We start from the raw sequence: 14387 nt of genomic DNA on the forward strand, positions 1-14387 counted from the left end.
CAGTGGGAGAAGATGTGCAGAGACTTGATGCACCAGAGTGGGGGGATGCTGAGTAGGAGAGGTTGTCCTCCCCGAGGCAAAGGGGGATGGAAGAAGAGAATTTGTGAGGGGACTAGGAGTGGGTAGCATTTGGAATGGAAGCAAATAACGGAGCAAGCCAGTAAGGAGCATTCCTCTATGGCCTCTACATCAGTTCCTGCATCCAGATTCCAGTCCTGTTTGTGTTCCTGTCCTGAGTTCCTGCTATGATGAACAATGATGTGGAAGTGTAAACTCAGTAAGCCTTTTCCCTCCCAGGTTGCTTTTGGTCATGCTGTCTCATCACAGCAACAGTAACCCTAACTAAGATGGTAGACTAGATAGTTTTATGTCAACTTGACACAAGCTAAGGTCATCTAAGAGGAGAGACCATCAATTAAGAAAATTAATATCAAGCTGTTAGCAAGCCTGAGGGGCATTATCTTATCTAATTATTGATGTGGGAAGGCCTAGCCCATTGTAGGTGGTACTGTTCCTAGGATGGTGGTCCTGGGTTGTATATGAAAGCAGGGTGAGCAAACTATGGGAAGCAAACCAATGAGCAGCATCCCTCCCTGGTCTCTGAATCAGCTCCAGTACCAGGTGCCTTCCCTGTTTGAGTTCCTGTCATGGCTTCTCTCAGTGATGAACTACAATAAGAAAGTGTAATCCAAATAAACCCTTTCCTCTCCAAGTTGATTTGATCATGGGTGATTCATAATAACAGTAATTCCAACTAAAACAAATGGTATTCTATCGATAAAGACATATACTTGAGTTATAGGTCATGGGGAAATCAAGCAAGTACCAACCTAGAGCCTTCATCCCTGCTGGCTACCTTTCATAATTCTGTAAATTTCTGTACATAGTGCTAGGAAATGAAGCCATCAACAGTCTTACCCAGCTGTGAGCTACAGTAGCAAGTAGTTTGGCACTGTTGTACACTGGTACATAGTGAGCTGTTGACCAGTTACATTAACTAATGGATCTACCCTCTTTTGAGCCAAAACCTGTGGCTGGCTAGGTGATAGGCCCTAGGGGAAAATCTAATACTATTATTCCAATAAATGGACATAATAAACTATCCTCTAAATTATTATCTTTATAACCATAGATTGGTGCATCTCTCAACCCACATTAAAAAATCTCTTTGCAGTAGCTAGTGATGAATACAGAGATTCACAATTGAGCAGTGTCCTAAGATTAAAAGACTGTAGAATGATCAGCAATAACTGAGTCATCCACAAAACACTTATTTCTTAATGAAAAATCCATTTTTTATCTGTGCTGTCAGTGCTAGGATCCAGCTTGAATGACAACTGTTCTCAAACTTGAAATTTAGATTGGAACAGAAAGAGCTAGAACCACTGGACCAACTCTTGGCCACAATGATTTGGAAGAAATATGGAGAAAAAGCTTGCTCTGGTTAGCCCTAAGTATCCATACGACCCACTTCTAACACATTTTATATTCAATTTTACATTCTTTTGGAGGGTTAGAACAATGTCAACTGAAGAGGTTGTGTCAGGTTGCATTCATAAGGACCAGAAAAGGCTGCCACCACAGAGCGTCCAACTTCAAACCATAAACTGTTCTTTATACCATTGCATTAACCACACCATATTGGCCACACCACACTCTTGGAGCAAGGACTTCATTTTGTAGGCATTTCTGGGTGAAATAAAATATATTTGCTGAGGGCAATTAATTGAAGGAAAGTGTGCATGGAACTATTAGCAGACAGCATGCAGCATTAGGTGGCAGAGCACCAGTCACTGAAGGACTTCTGTGAAGGCACCATCAGCCTCTGCTGCAAGATTAAACAGTCCTGTTGTTGTCTTGCTACTTCTACAGAGAAACGTCATTCACCCGTCTATGAGAGCTCCCATTCCTTTCCAAGCCATATACAATACCAGGTCTTGGACATGTTTTATAGAGGGATGAGGAAGAGGGCAGATACTTTAGCTAATGTAACTGGTCAAACATGAACAGCTTCTCCTGTGTAGAACATTGCTAGCGTGGACGTGGTCACTCAGCTATTCAGTCAGGCTTATTAAAATATGAGGGCGTGAAAAGAGCTGATTTCAATCATTTTATGGCAGGACAGTTTCCCTTGGGAAAGCAAGGCTGGCCAAAATGTGTGTGGTCCATACCTTTTATGTGGAACAAATTTGGCAGACGTCCCTCTCTCGGACAAGCCTAGCCTTGCCCTTGACCATTCACTTGAGGCCCACACCTTTTCTCTGCCACTTGCCTTTCTGGTATTTGGAAAGAGTCAACATAATTTTCAAAGTTTCCACTGCTAAACTCAAGTTGCCAAGTTCTTGCATCCCATGTGGTTCTAATATCCAAAGAATTCCCCTGTCTCTTCCAGATCAGGGCTAGGTACCTTATTTTCACCTGAATGGAGTATACCTATTTCCAAAGCACAGAAGGATAACTATCTGGATTTGAAATTTCCTGGAAGACCAAGGCTTGAGACAAAGGATGTGCTGAGTGAACATGGGAATACATGGAATGTGTTCAAGACCACGGAAGTGCTGTGAGAAGACAATTCCTTAGCTGCCTCTCAGACATGCCTCTAGGACACCCCTGGCTTCCTTCAGCTGGCACAGGGAATGGAAACTTTGGCCGTGTTTGTACTTGTTTCTGTGGCTTCTCCACTCCATGCCTCATCCCCAGGCCTCCCTCCTCACTGACAAGTTTCCTAACACAAGTCCAGTCTAGCATCCATCCACCCTAAATACCAGTCAGCCCATTATAGTACAGCAAAGACACAGAGGCATGTGTAGGGCTGGACAGAAAGAATGTCCTCCCACTGAATACAAATAGACAGACACCCCTTAGGAAATGATGGGCCATGGAGTGTGTTTGGCTCACCTGGGCACTTCTTGAGAGTTCTATGCCCATATCCCATGGGGCAGGGAGCAAGTTTGGATCCACCACCCAAGCCTACTCTCATAAGGTTTGTTTTCTGATCTTTTCAGTAGTTTAACACAAAATTCCTCTGTGCTGAACAAGGAAGTGTTTGAAGAAGCAGCAGTGTCTATGTTGTTCCCAGGTTATCCTGGAAGTGGGAATTCATGAGAAAACAATGTTGAAATTGCAGCCTAGAGTGAATGAGTAAGAAATGAGCCTGGGAGCAAGGGCAGGAGGAAGTCAGGGAGGGCACTGTACCAAGCAGTGTGTCATGGAGCGTTCTCTTAGTTCAGGGGTGCCCTGGGACTGTTGTTCTTCAGCTGGGATGAGCATCCTTGGGAAACTGATGGAGTGAACTCTGTACCTGCTTTTGTCTGTACTGGCAGCTTTCAAGGGAGATTTTAGGAACAATAGCTGCACAAGGCCAGCTTCCTTCTGTGCCAGAACTTGAGTAAGAAGCTGGCATCTCATGACCCCTAAGTGTCCAAATGATAACACGAGGTCCTGAGCACAGAAAGTGTCACTGCTCAAGGTGCCAGCATGCTTGTAATCAAAGGGATGTCAAGCGATGGAGATTCTCGGTCAACTCCTTGCATATGCTCAGCCCAAGACGAATGGCAAGACAAAGAGGGCATTGCCAGCATTTAAAGTAGAGGAAAAACTCCCAATCAATTCTTCTGAGAGTGGAAAAGGCTAGGACCATTCCATCTGAATAGACACCACTAGGTGAAATAAGGAAATTCATTGCAAGGGTCATGAGTGTAGCTTAACTGGTAAAAGGCTTGCCTAGTAAGCAGAGTCCTGGGATCAGCCTTTAGCACTGTATCTGATACACTCTAATCCCAGCATTTAGGAGTTGAAGCTTGGGATCATTCTAATTACACAGAGAGTTTGAGAATAGCTAGTACTATCTTAGATCCATAAGAAGAGAAATGAGAAGAAAAGAAGGAAGAGAAAGAAGAACAGACACACATGTGCAAGTTGTGCAGTGAAGATCAATGCCTGAAAACTTACATGCCATAGGTACATGTCTCTCTAGCTGAAACTTTATAGAAGACTAATCAGAATATTGACCAATTCTAGCATTGGATTTTGTGTTAGATTTTAATGAAATTTACTGACACTCTATATTTGCTTTTGGTTCTTGGTGAACTCTTTTCTTTTAGGAAACACAGGTAGGATTTGTCTAGGCATTTACTTATTTCCCTAAGCCTAGAGAAATGCAAACTCGCCATGCCAAATGTGGGTTGTGTAGAAGCTACTGCACCAGGAAAAAGGAAGTGCCTGGTGTAGGAGACCTGACCCCAGAAACATACTTTCAGTTCTTGGTGAACTCTTTTCTTTTGGGAAACACAAACAAAAAGTGGTTTTCTGGTTCTTCTCTATCATAAGATAAAAAGAAGCCCCTTTCCCTTCTCCTCATCTGATCATCACCTAGGAGATACAAACTTTTATGCAGACATATCTGATGCTGTGATTATGTTTATCTGAACTATGAATGAAAAGATAGGCATTATGCTCTTCACAGAATATGCTATTTGTATTTTAAAAGCAGCTCCAAGGCTGAGATGGTGGCATATGCCTTTCATTCCAGAATTTGGGATGCAGAGGCAGGTGGATCTCTATGAATTTGAGGTCAGCCTGATCTGCAAAATGGGTTCCAGAGTAGTCAGGGCTCCATACAGAGACTTTTTTTTAAGGTAGCTCCAAAAGTGAAATAATTGTGTTTTGAAGTAATAATTTTAGTTTCTCAATAGAGCTAGATGAAATGCCCTGAAACCAAGTGTTCATAAGAAATGATAAGAAATAATGATGTGGATTTGTTTTCTATCCCTTGGGAACTGGCTGTGTTGTTTTTTCCTACCTTCTTCAAGAACTCAAATAGACCAGCATGACACATGACAACAGTGTCATGGTTCAAACTGAAATACCCGCCCCCCCACACACACACACACACACGGGTTCATGTTCTGAATGCTTCTCATCCTAGCCGTGTGTTCTTTTGAAGGCAGCAGAAGCTCTGGAGATTAGGGTCTAGATATTTTAAATAGATCACTAGAAGTGGGCGTCTTAATGTTTAACCAGCTCCTAGTTCTGGCCTGCTCTCCCTCGTCCTAGGCCACTGCTGTATGAGGAGTCCCATAAGCTCCCAATGGCGATGCCTTCCCCAGTGTGGCAGACTGAGACTCTCTGAACCCATAATACAAAATAAATGTATTATCCTCTAAGTCATTTCTGCTTGGCATTTTGTCACAGCAATAAAGAGGTAACTAATACATGATGTAGTCCAGCATCTTCAAAGACAATACAAAAGTAGTTCTTAGATCTGAACCTACAGAGGAGTTTACTTCTTTGCTCAGCCTTACTGTACTGGGCTTGTGATCCATCCTGGATCATACTGGTAATATGTGCACATTAGCATATGACATCTGTGACATCATGACCTAGGTTATCATGTCTCTGAGGTTATGATGTCTCTGAGGTTATGGAGCTACCATGATCTCAACATGATTTTGTCCTCAAAATAACAATTTTAGTTGCTTTCAAGATTTTTTTCAATCTGTCTTCAACTGAAGCCAGTTCTTCAATGAAGTATATCCATAGAGAAAGACACAAAGGCAGCCAATGACACAAACCCCTAAGTTCTGATGGGACCTGGAGGTCAGTGTAATGGGAGAGAGTCTCTGACATAAAGATAATGAGAAACCTTTCCCTTCTCCTTTGTGCTGTCTTTTCCTCTTTCCTTTGAACAACAACAAAAAATGGTCATATTTATTACCTATGTCTCAACTAAATCAAGAATGAGACAGAATTTTTCTTCATAGTAATTCAAACATTAACACCCTTATGTGCTTTATGTAACAGCTAGACTTTGTCATTTGCTTACTGTTTCTGCTTCCTTTGTATAAGGCTTCACAGATTTGTCTGGACTTGAAAAGCATTTATTAAACACCTGCCTTCTATCACTGTGAATTTCAATTTGCCAACTTCACGTGGGACATCAAAATATGACACTTACAGGAAACATAGAAGACAGTCTCCAGATTCCAAAAGAACTCAACTGTTTCCTTAGCTACAGATGGTAGCCAACACTGTTTTGCCTTTGAACATATGATCTTGCAATCTTGCATCTAAGCCTTGGGGCATTGCCTGTCAAAGACATCAGAATTTCTACAGATGGCTTGACCTTGAAATACTTATAGCCAAAGGCTTTGGAGAATTGCAGTGTTTCTTCCTGTAGGACCCCACCCCAACCTCCAAACCAAGTGTTGCTTCTGTCTGGTCATAATTTTGGCTATAAAATGCAGTATGAAACCAGGTTATCTCCCAGGCTTCCAATCCTATCTTGACAACCTAACTAACCATTAACCTCATTTCCCCTATGCCTCTACGACCTTACTTAGTATTGAGTCATAGCATTACTACAAGTAGCATTAGTTCCACAGCTGACTTAATGTGGCTAATAACAGAGTTTTTGGAACCTTAGGTATATTTGTTTTATTGTAAATTGATTTTTGTAGCATATAATGATGAAGAATAGGATCTGGACTTTTGACTTGCAGTCATGGTACATGGATAATAGCAGATCATCTCCTGTTAGATGCTATTATGAGCACTTGACTGAATGCTGAGATGATCATTGCTTAAATGATCTTGATGGTAAATAAAGAAAGCAGTGGTAAATAGGAAACCTGAAAGCAGGAGGTTGTGTCTGGTTGGAGTATCAGTTGACTTTTCCACTTAGGAGGTTCCCCATTATATGTGTTCTGTGAGATACCAAACTCAAGCAGAAAGCAGACGTCTTACTAAGTCAGGACATCAGAGATAATAGTTTGGAGCTCCCACAATTGTTGTCAGTTAAGGGAAATGTCAGAAAAGGGAAGTCACAAAAAGAGTTCTAAAATAAGCATATTTTTTAGTCCTTATGCATGGACCCCTGAACTTCTAGGGAATTTCCAAGCATCTTATAGAAGTTCCAAGCAGCCAGGGGAAGTGGAAAGAAACAACATTTGAAAGACCAATTGCCTGGGCAGACAAAGAAATAAGTTCTCAAATTGAAGACTCTTAATAGATTTAAACTTTCCTTCCAAATCTCACAATGACCCAAGAGCCTGATCAGAGCAGGCTTGTTAGAATAACATCTACACTACAATTAGATTTGATCCCTAGAAATTCCACCAAAGCCTATAATCCAAAATCTACCAGAAGAGTCAGACCTCCACTCATCCACCTTCCAGTTAGAACAAAATTCTTCACTTTTCATGAGGAGGTAACAGAACCCAAAGTCTCCTCAGTACATCACCTCTGAAGATACACATATAGCCAAAGCATACTAGCCACCCATCAAGCAGATTCTAAACCCTTCTCCTTTGATCTTGTTTACCCCATGATGTGACTAGGCATGGCCTTCTCAAAGGCATTTCTTTTGTCATTGGTTCTTACTCTTGGTACTTTGGTTAATTGCTGCCTTCTCTTAGTATCCAATCATATTGATTGACAGGTGTTTTCTAACAGATAGACCTATGGTATTTGGAATGTAGACTTTGAACATAGAAACTCATCTAAGAAAGAAAAAAAATGCTTGAATTCAAGTCTGTTCTAGGAGGAGTCCCACATTCTTGGGTGTTTCAGTCCACAAGTGTATGCAAGTGGTCAAGAGATATGTAATAGCTGACATAAGAGGAAAGATGATCTCCTGTGGATAGCAGCTAAATTTTACCATGAAGTAACAGACCCGTAGGATGCAAAATACAACATTAAGGTATAAATACAACTTAACTCACTGATATTTTGTCACCTTTTAACTGAATGAATGTAAGTTTTCTTAGACATTTCCTTTATTACCATAATTTTAAGCAACTATTTATGGCTAGTAATAATCTGTTCCATATGCTTGAATATACTTGGTGTCTTTAGAGATCACATCAAAACTTTTTGGCTTTTCTCTCCTATTAAATAGACTGTTCTTTTTAAATGTGTAAAGCCAAAGAAGTGCCAGGAATCACTGTTATCAGGAGTAATGCCAGTCATCCCTGCAATTTAAGGCTCTGTGTACACACCTTCAGTGTAAAAGAGCATTTGCGTGCTCATTTCCATTCTCTTAACTATAAAAGACGGTGTAAATATACTGGATCTATCGCACATGCTCAGCCAGTCACTGCTAGTCAACTGATGGTAAAAGCTGAGCTTTATTTTCTGTCCCTGGAACAGCATGGAGAAACAAAAGGAGCAGGCTTTGAAAGGAGACAGAGGGGAACCTTTATGCTTCACACCAAATTTTTTGGTTCTTACTTTCCCATCAGTAGACCAATAGAACACTAAAGGTTACTCCTAGCTCTAAGATTTGGCGATTTAACATTTAAAAATGTCACTGGTTTTGAAACCATCAGTCACTTAACATACACACTTCATCTTTTATAAATCAAATGCTTAAAGAGGGAAAATGTTAAATGTGGATTCCTGCAGAGTAGTATTACATTCTAAAAGAACTATTTTAAGCATGCTTTTCTTTAAAAAATAAAATCAACTTCCTCCTCCTCTCCATCAGTGCTGAGGGACTGGGCAGCTTTCTAACCATAGCGGACCTTTTTAAAGAACCATTAGGCAGGTTTATGGGTACATCAACTTCTTGGTCTGAGTGTCTCTAGATCACCAAGCAAACATAAGAACAGCAAGGACATAGAACTCAGACTGGACCCTGGGTCATCCATTTAAACATTGTCTTTGACGTTGGCACCAAAGAACTTCTTGAGGAACAAAGAAGTCCAAGAAAGACACACAGTTCTGAATTTTATAGCCATGTTTTCCCTTAATATTTTATCTCCTTTAGTGAGAATTCTTTACTGACACAAGCCTGAGAGTCCCTCATGATCAATGAAACACAAGCTGTCACCTGCAAGGCCTCCTTTCTGCTACCATTTTTGTGGTCTTCTAACAGTGTATTATTAATGAGCTCCCTGTATTTTCTGCAGTAGCCACTGGTTCAGAGATACAAGCAGCACTAATGCCATGTTTTTTTATATTATTATAAAAATATGTTTCTTGTTCATCAAATTATATTTCATTGCTCTGCCAGGCCAAACATCTACGTAATGAATGATCAAGGTTCTTCAATTCCAAAGAATGTCTATTCCCTTCCAGGAGAAAAGCTTGTGGGATGATTATTTAAAATCTCCTGCCAACGTGGACATGAGAAGAACTCTGAAGTAGAAACCAATGTGTTATGAGTGTTAAGTCAGCTTCAGCACCATGAAAAAAAAAATGACCAAAGAAGGTTTCCCATCCCACAGCTAGTGATGAATAGATATAATCTGTTTGATATAGATGTTCGAAGGTTAGTTTGGTTCTTAAATTCAGGATACTGCAATTACCAGGATGAATTCAAGACCTGAGCATACACTTTCTCACAGCTTGGCCATGTATCTACCCAACATCAATAATAAGGACCTTGAATCTTTTGCTTCTTTGAAACTGGCTTTCTTTAGGATGCTAACTTGAAATGCATTTATGTAGTAACAATGTTTTAATAAAAACAATTAAGTCATGGTCCTTAGAACCACACACAAAGTCCAAAGATCTCAGAATAAACTGTAGTGACTAGATATCCAGTATCATGCTTTGTTGGAATTTTTCCCTCCTGTGCTCATTCCTGGAGCTTGCTTAACCTGAGAATAAGAAAATAGAGTCATAATGAAAGGGTTCATTCAGTGAAAAGCCCTACAAACACAGGATTTGAGCTAGATTCCCCAAAACCCACATAAAAAAACCTGGGTGCAATAATGTGTAGTTGAAACTCCAGCTTTGGAGAGACAGAAACAGGCGATCCCTGGGTCTCACTGTCTAGTCAGCCTACCTTTATTGGCAAATTTCATGTCATCAAGAGACTCAGTCTCAATACAAACAAACCAATTGTAACAAACAAACAAAACAAAATAAATGTAGCCAATCTCTGAGAAATAACACCCAAAGTTATTCTCTGAGTTCCACATGCATCCCAGTGCACACATACCCACCTCCCACATATATACACACACAAAAAAATACATCAAAATGTCTCTAATATGTTCACAGAGACTAAACATTCAGAAAATAAACTTGTGCATAGACAGTTTGAACACATCAAATCTAAGCACCAAATATGAACATTTTTAAGACATAACGTGCCGTGGAAATTTTCCCACTACAAACTTTAGTTTTCACATAGCAGTTTAAAGCACTTTATAAAACTTGTTCTATGACTCTTAATGGCACTCTTAGCAAGCAAGTTACACTGTCAAGGTCTCCACAAAGTGGTGTTCTTATAAAATTATACAAAATCCACTACAAATAAATAAGCCAATAAGCCAAATGAACTCCCTCAAAAAATATTTGTTCTATAATATATATGTCTAAGATGCTTATGAAATGTTAAATGAATTTTCTATTCTGATTTGAGTTCTAACACCAAGCTATCTCATTGTGCATAGGTGACTATTCCAACATCCTAAACTGTGGCTTTGTAGCTCCCTAGCATTTCAGATAAAGAATATCCAGCCTGCAGGTCTTTTCACACAGGTTCTCTCATGAATTATTTTGTTCAGGAACCCTTGTTTATGAGCAATGTGTTGATTTCTAAAGTGAATTTGCTGAGCACTGGGGAGACTAAGAAGAATAAATATTCTATAATCTAACTACCTTACCCAGTCTAGTAAAGAAGGCAAGAAAACAAGCAATTTTTTCTGCCAGCCAAGATCTTACCTAGAAAAAAAAAAGTCACAAGATGCTGAGTGCCTTATTAACTTCTTGCTACTCACAACGGGTTAGGATATTCTGGGTAATGAGGAGCTCCAAAATCTCTGCAAAGACAAAAAGCAAGTTGTTACTTTTATGCACATTGCTTCGACAAAATGTGTGCATGAGGGAAATGGGGACTCTGAAATGTCACAGGCAGATCCAGCTGAACAGAAGATTCATCCTGCTGTGGCTTCCAGACCACAAGACAATAAGACAATACAAGCTGGTGAGCTGAGCACTGGCTTTCAAAGCCACAGACAACTGGAACTGTGCTCCTATTTCGTGAGCTAGACTAGTTTCCTGGCCACGCCCACCCTTGAAGGGATTGTAGAAAGGCCTCCTTCCAGCTCTGGAACAGAAAGAAAAGGGATATTTATGAACAGTTCTAATGGGCAGTGGGGTTGGGATGGAGTTGTTGAGAGTTTTACTGAAATGTCCCTTCCAACAACATTTCCCAGTTAGTAATTCGGTCCTGTGTTTATACAAAAGCCACCTCCTGGGAAAGGGGCCTCTGTTTATTCACTTACATCCACTTGACATTTAGTTCATTTCCATGGATCCTTGCCTGGTGGGTGTTGGCAATAGAGTGAGAAATGGCAGGGTTCCTGTCCTCAGGAAGCCCACAGTGTTCCTGAAGCGAAGGTATACATTCATAAGCAAGAAATACAATGTGGCTGGAAAATCATTTAATCGATGCTGCCATGGCACAATGGTGCTACAGAAAGAGTCAGAGAAGGCTTTGTACAAAGCCAAGTAAATACCACACCTGACAGAGTCCAGAATGTTCTTGCCAGGAAAAGTAGAAGTCATAGGTTTTACTGGGTTAAGGAAGGACAATCATTAAGACAGACCAAAGTCTCTGAGGCAGTAGTGTAAAGTCACCCACCACTGCACAAGAGAGCAAGGCAGCATTTGGATCCCACTTTTGTGGGTAATCAATGAATTTGCAATGGGTGTTTGTCATGAAAAGATTGTTCACAAGTGTCTATTGTTCTGGTGAGTGCAGAAGCTATGATTCTATTTGTCCAGACATGATGAAGGATCTGCCCTTTTATGGGACTGCCCATAAGTCCATTTCTATCCACCTGCCCAGACAGAAGACAGACCAAATAAACAATTGTGTCTGAAACAAGCTTGGTGAACCAATACAGTTATCGGGGTTACTACAGAAACATGACTGTCACTTGGGCATCACCAAAAGCCTCATCTGAACATGGGTGACAACTCACCAAAGCTGCATCACTAGAACATACCGAGTAGCTTACAAGCAAGTGTATATATGAGTCTCTTCTCCCCCCAGCCTGTGTGCAACAAGCTCTTACATCAAACATTTGATTCAAACATAACCTAGGAGGTCCATGTCCATCCTAGGCTGTTTCTTGATCAAAATATGACAAGGTTGTCTAAAGATGGTATTCATGTCCAAACTAATATTTTTTCTTTCAAATGAAACAAAATACTTTCTATCTCTTTGTACTTCTCCATTTAGATTTATCACTCTTAAGCCTGAGAATGAATGTGGCCAGGAGACAGACAGAAGGACACTGATTGCTGTTGCCATGGAAAGAGGGATCCACTCCATTCAAGGCCCTGTAGTTTCCATGGGAACAGCATTGATGCTGTTGCTGGTCCCCAGACTGGCAGAATATACTGGAAAGAAAACTGCAGGGAAGAAAAAAGAGAAGCTGCAATAGTCAGAAGCTATGTGGGGGAAGCTCTCAGATGGGTAAAGCTACACCAGCATGCTCCATGGGCCCACATCCAAAACATAGGAATCATATGCACACCTCTCATGGACCAACTTCCATCCTTGGAAACAAGGATGAACAAGCTTGAAAAGGCAAGCTGGAGTTAGTAATAGGTTGGATTTCCATACCAAGGCCAAATATGAATGCACCTTCTGCCTCATGCCACACCAGCAACTTGGGCTATCATTGTATTAAGAATAGGCTAGATTGGCTCAGGAAGCTTGATGTTTCACATACATTGCTTATATTCATCATGGAAATTATACAAAGGTGGCACTGATGTACCCGCCACCTAGTGAAGGAGAGCTGGCTCTATGAAGCTCTATGAACCCTGGTCTCCAATCCATTCTGTGGATGCTTATGAAAACTATAGCTGTCTGTCATGTTCTGCCAGGCAATGAGCATTCTACCTCTATCCACAGACATGGTCCCTATTCTTTTGCATTTAACAAAAGAAACTCACCCTCACATGATGATTAGCTCCAGACATCTACTCTAGGGAGTTGGGGGAGTCCTGAAGGGTCTACACTGTCTGGTCTACTTGCAGATGAGGCAACTGAGGCCAGGGACTATGAGCAGAGCCTTCCAGCAGAGGAAGGCTTTCATGGAAAACTTTAGCTAGTCTGTAAACACCATTTCCCACACTCATATATGCAAAGTCCCAGAGTGGTGTCCATGTGGAGAGTTTGCCTTGTATCTGTGGAAGGGGCTCAGCTGCTGTTGTCCACTCTTCCCTGAACCATTTGACCAGTGGGGCAAAGCTAACCTACTCTCTCCCTACACCATGACCAACAACTTCTCTCTTCAGAATTCTTTGTCTGCCTCACTGAAGCTAAGCAACTGCTGTGATCTCTATATCATACTATGTGCCCGGAGCAGAGGGAGCCATAGAGAGATCCCCGAGAGGCCATCATCTCAATGGTCAGTAGAGGCAAAGGATAGTGTTGGAGGCTGCCCCCCAAAAAGAACAATGGGCCTCTAGTGACAATCATTGTTCCTCATTCAGTGTGCACAGCCAGGGACATCTGACGGTGCCATTTACAAATGAGTCTAAGCAGCTTCTGGCATGATGGAATCAAATATTTATTATAAGAGCTTTCTAAGCTCTAGATGACTGTGTAAGAAGTCCTAGTCTGTGGACTCCACTGTACTGGATTAAAAAGGAAAGTTTCAGTGATAGTTTAATTTGACTTTAAGCTCAGCCAAAGATTCTCCCTTCTGTCTCCTGTCCTCCATGCTTCACTATTGTGGGTCAAAGCCAATATGTATATATAAATACCTGGCTCTATGTCTCCATACATTATGGATACATTTAAAATTCTCTTTTCTAGTTCTTATATATATAGAGGCTTTGGGATATGCCAGAGGCTGTATGTCACAGATTTGTGCCCCCCCCCCATTTATATATTAAAGTTTCTACTAGTGTGGTGGTTTTCAGAAGTAAAACTTTTGGAAGATAATTAAGATGAGAAGAATCATAAAATAGAATATTCAAGATGGGATTGGTGGCCAATATGAAGAGGAAAAGACCCTGGCATGGTGGTTCATGTTTATAATTTTACAAGGAAGGCTAAAGGGAGAGAACAAGTTTAAGGCCAACTCTGACTACATGATATGTAAAAAGCCAGGCTCCATTTCATAACAATTTCTACCCTAAAACCAGGGGCTGGGATCTAGTTCAATAGAGTTGTTCCAGCATGTGCAGATAAATATGCAACTAAGAAGAGACCCATGCTCACACCAATCTCACATGCAAAGATATAGTCAGAAGGTGAATTGCTGTACTCTGGGAAGATGCCCTCATGCGCAAGTGACCATATTGGCTCCTCAATGCCAGGATTCCATTATGTGGCCCTAGCTGACCTAGAGCTTACTATGTAAATCAGGCTAACCTCAAACTCAAGAGATCTCCTAAATTCTCTGAGATGA

General features: G+C 40.9%; 1 protein-coding gene across 1 annotated transcript in view; it reads left to right on the plus strand.

The window, feature by feature from the left end:
• The window catches only part of Slc24a3 (solute carrier family 24 member 3), a 480749-nt gene that overhangs the window by 267654 nt on the left and 198708 nt on the right, over positions 1 to 14387 (plus strand). The window lies entirely within an intron of this gene.

The sequence above is a fragment of the Apodemus sylvaticus genome, chromosome 5 (genome assembly GCF_947179515.1).
Source record: "Apodemus sylvaticus chromosome 5, mApoSyl1.1, whole genome shotgun sequence".
NCBI lineage: Eukaryota > Metazoa > Chordata > Mammalia > Rodentia > Muridae > Apodemus > Apodemus sylvaticus.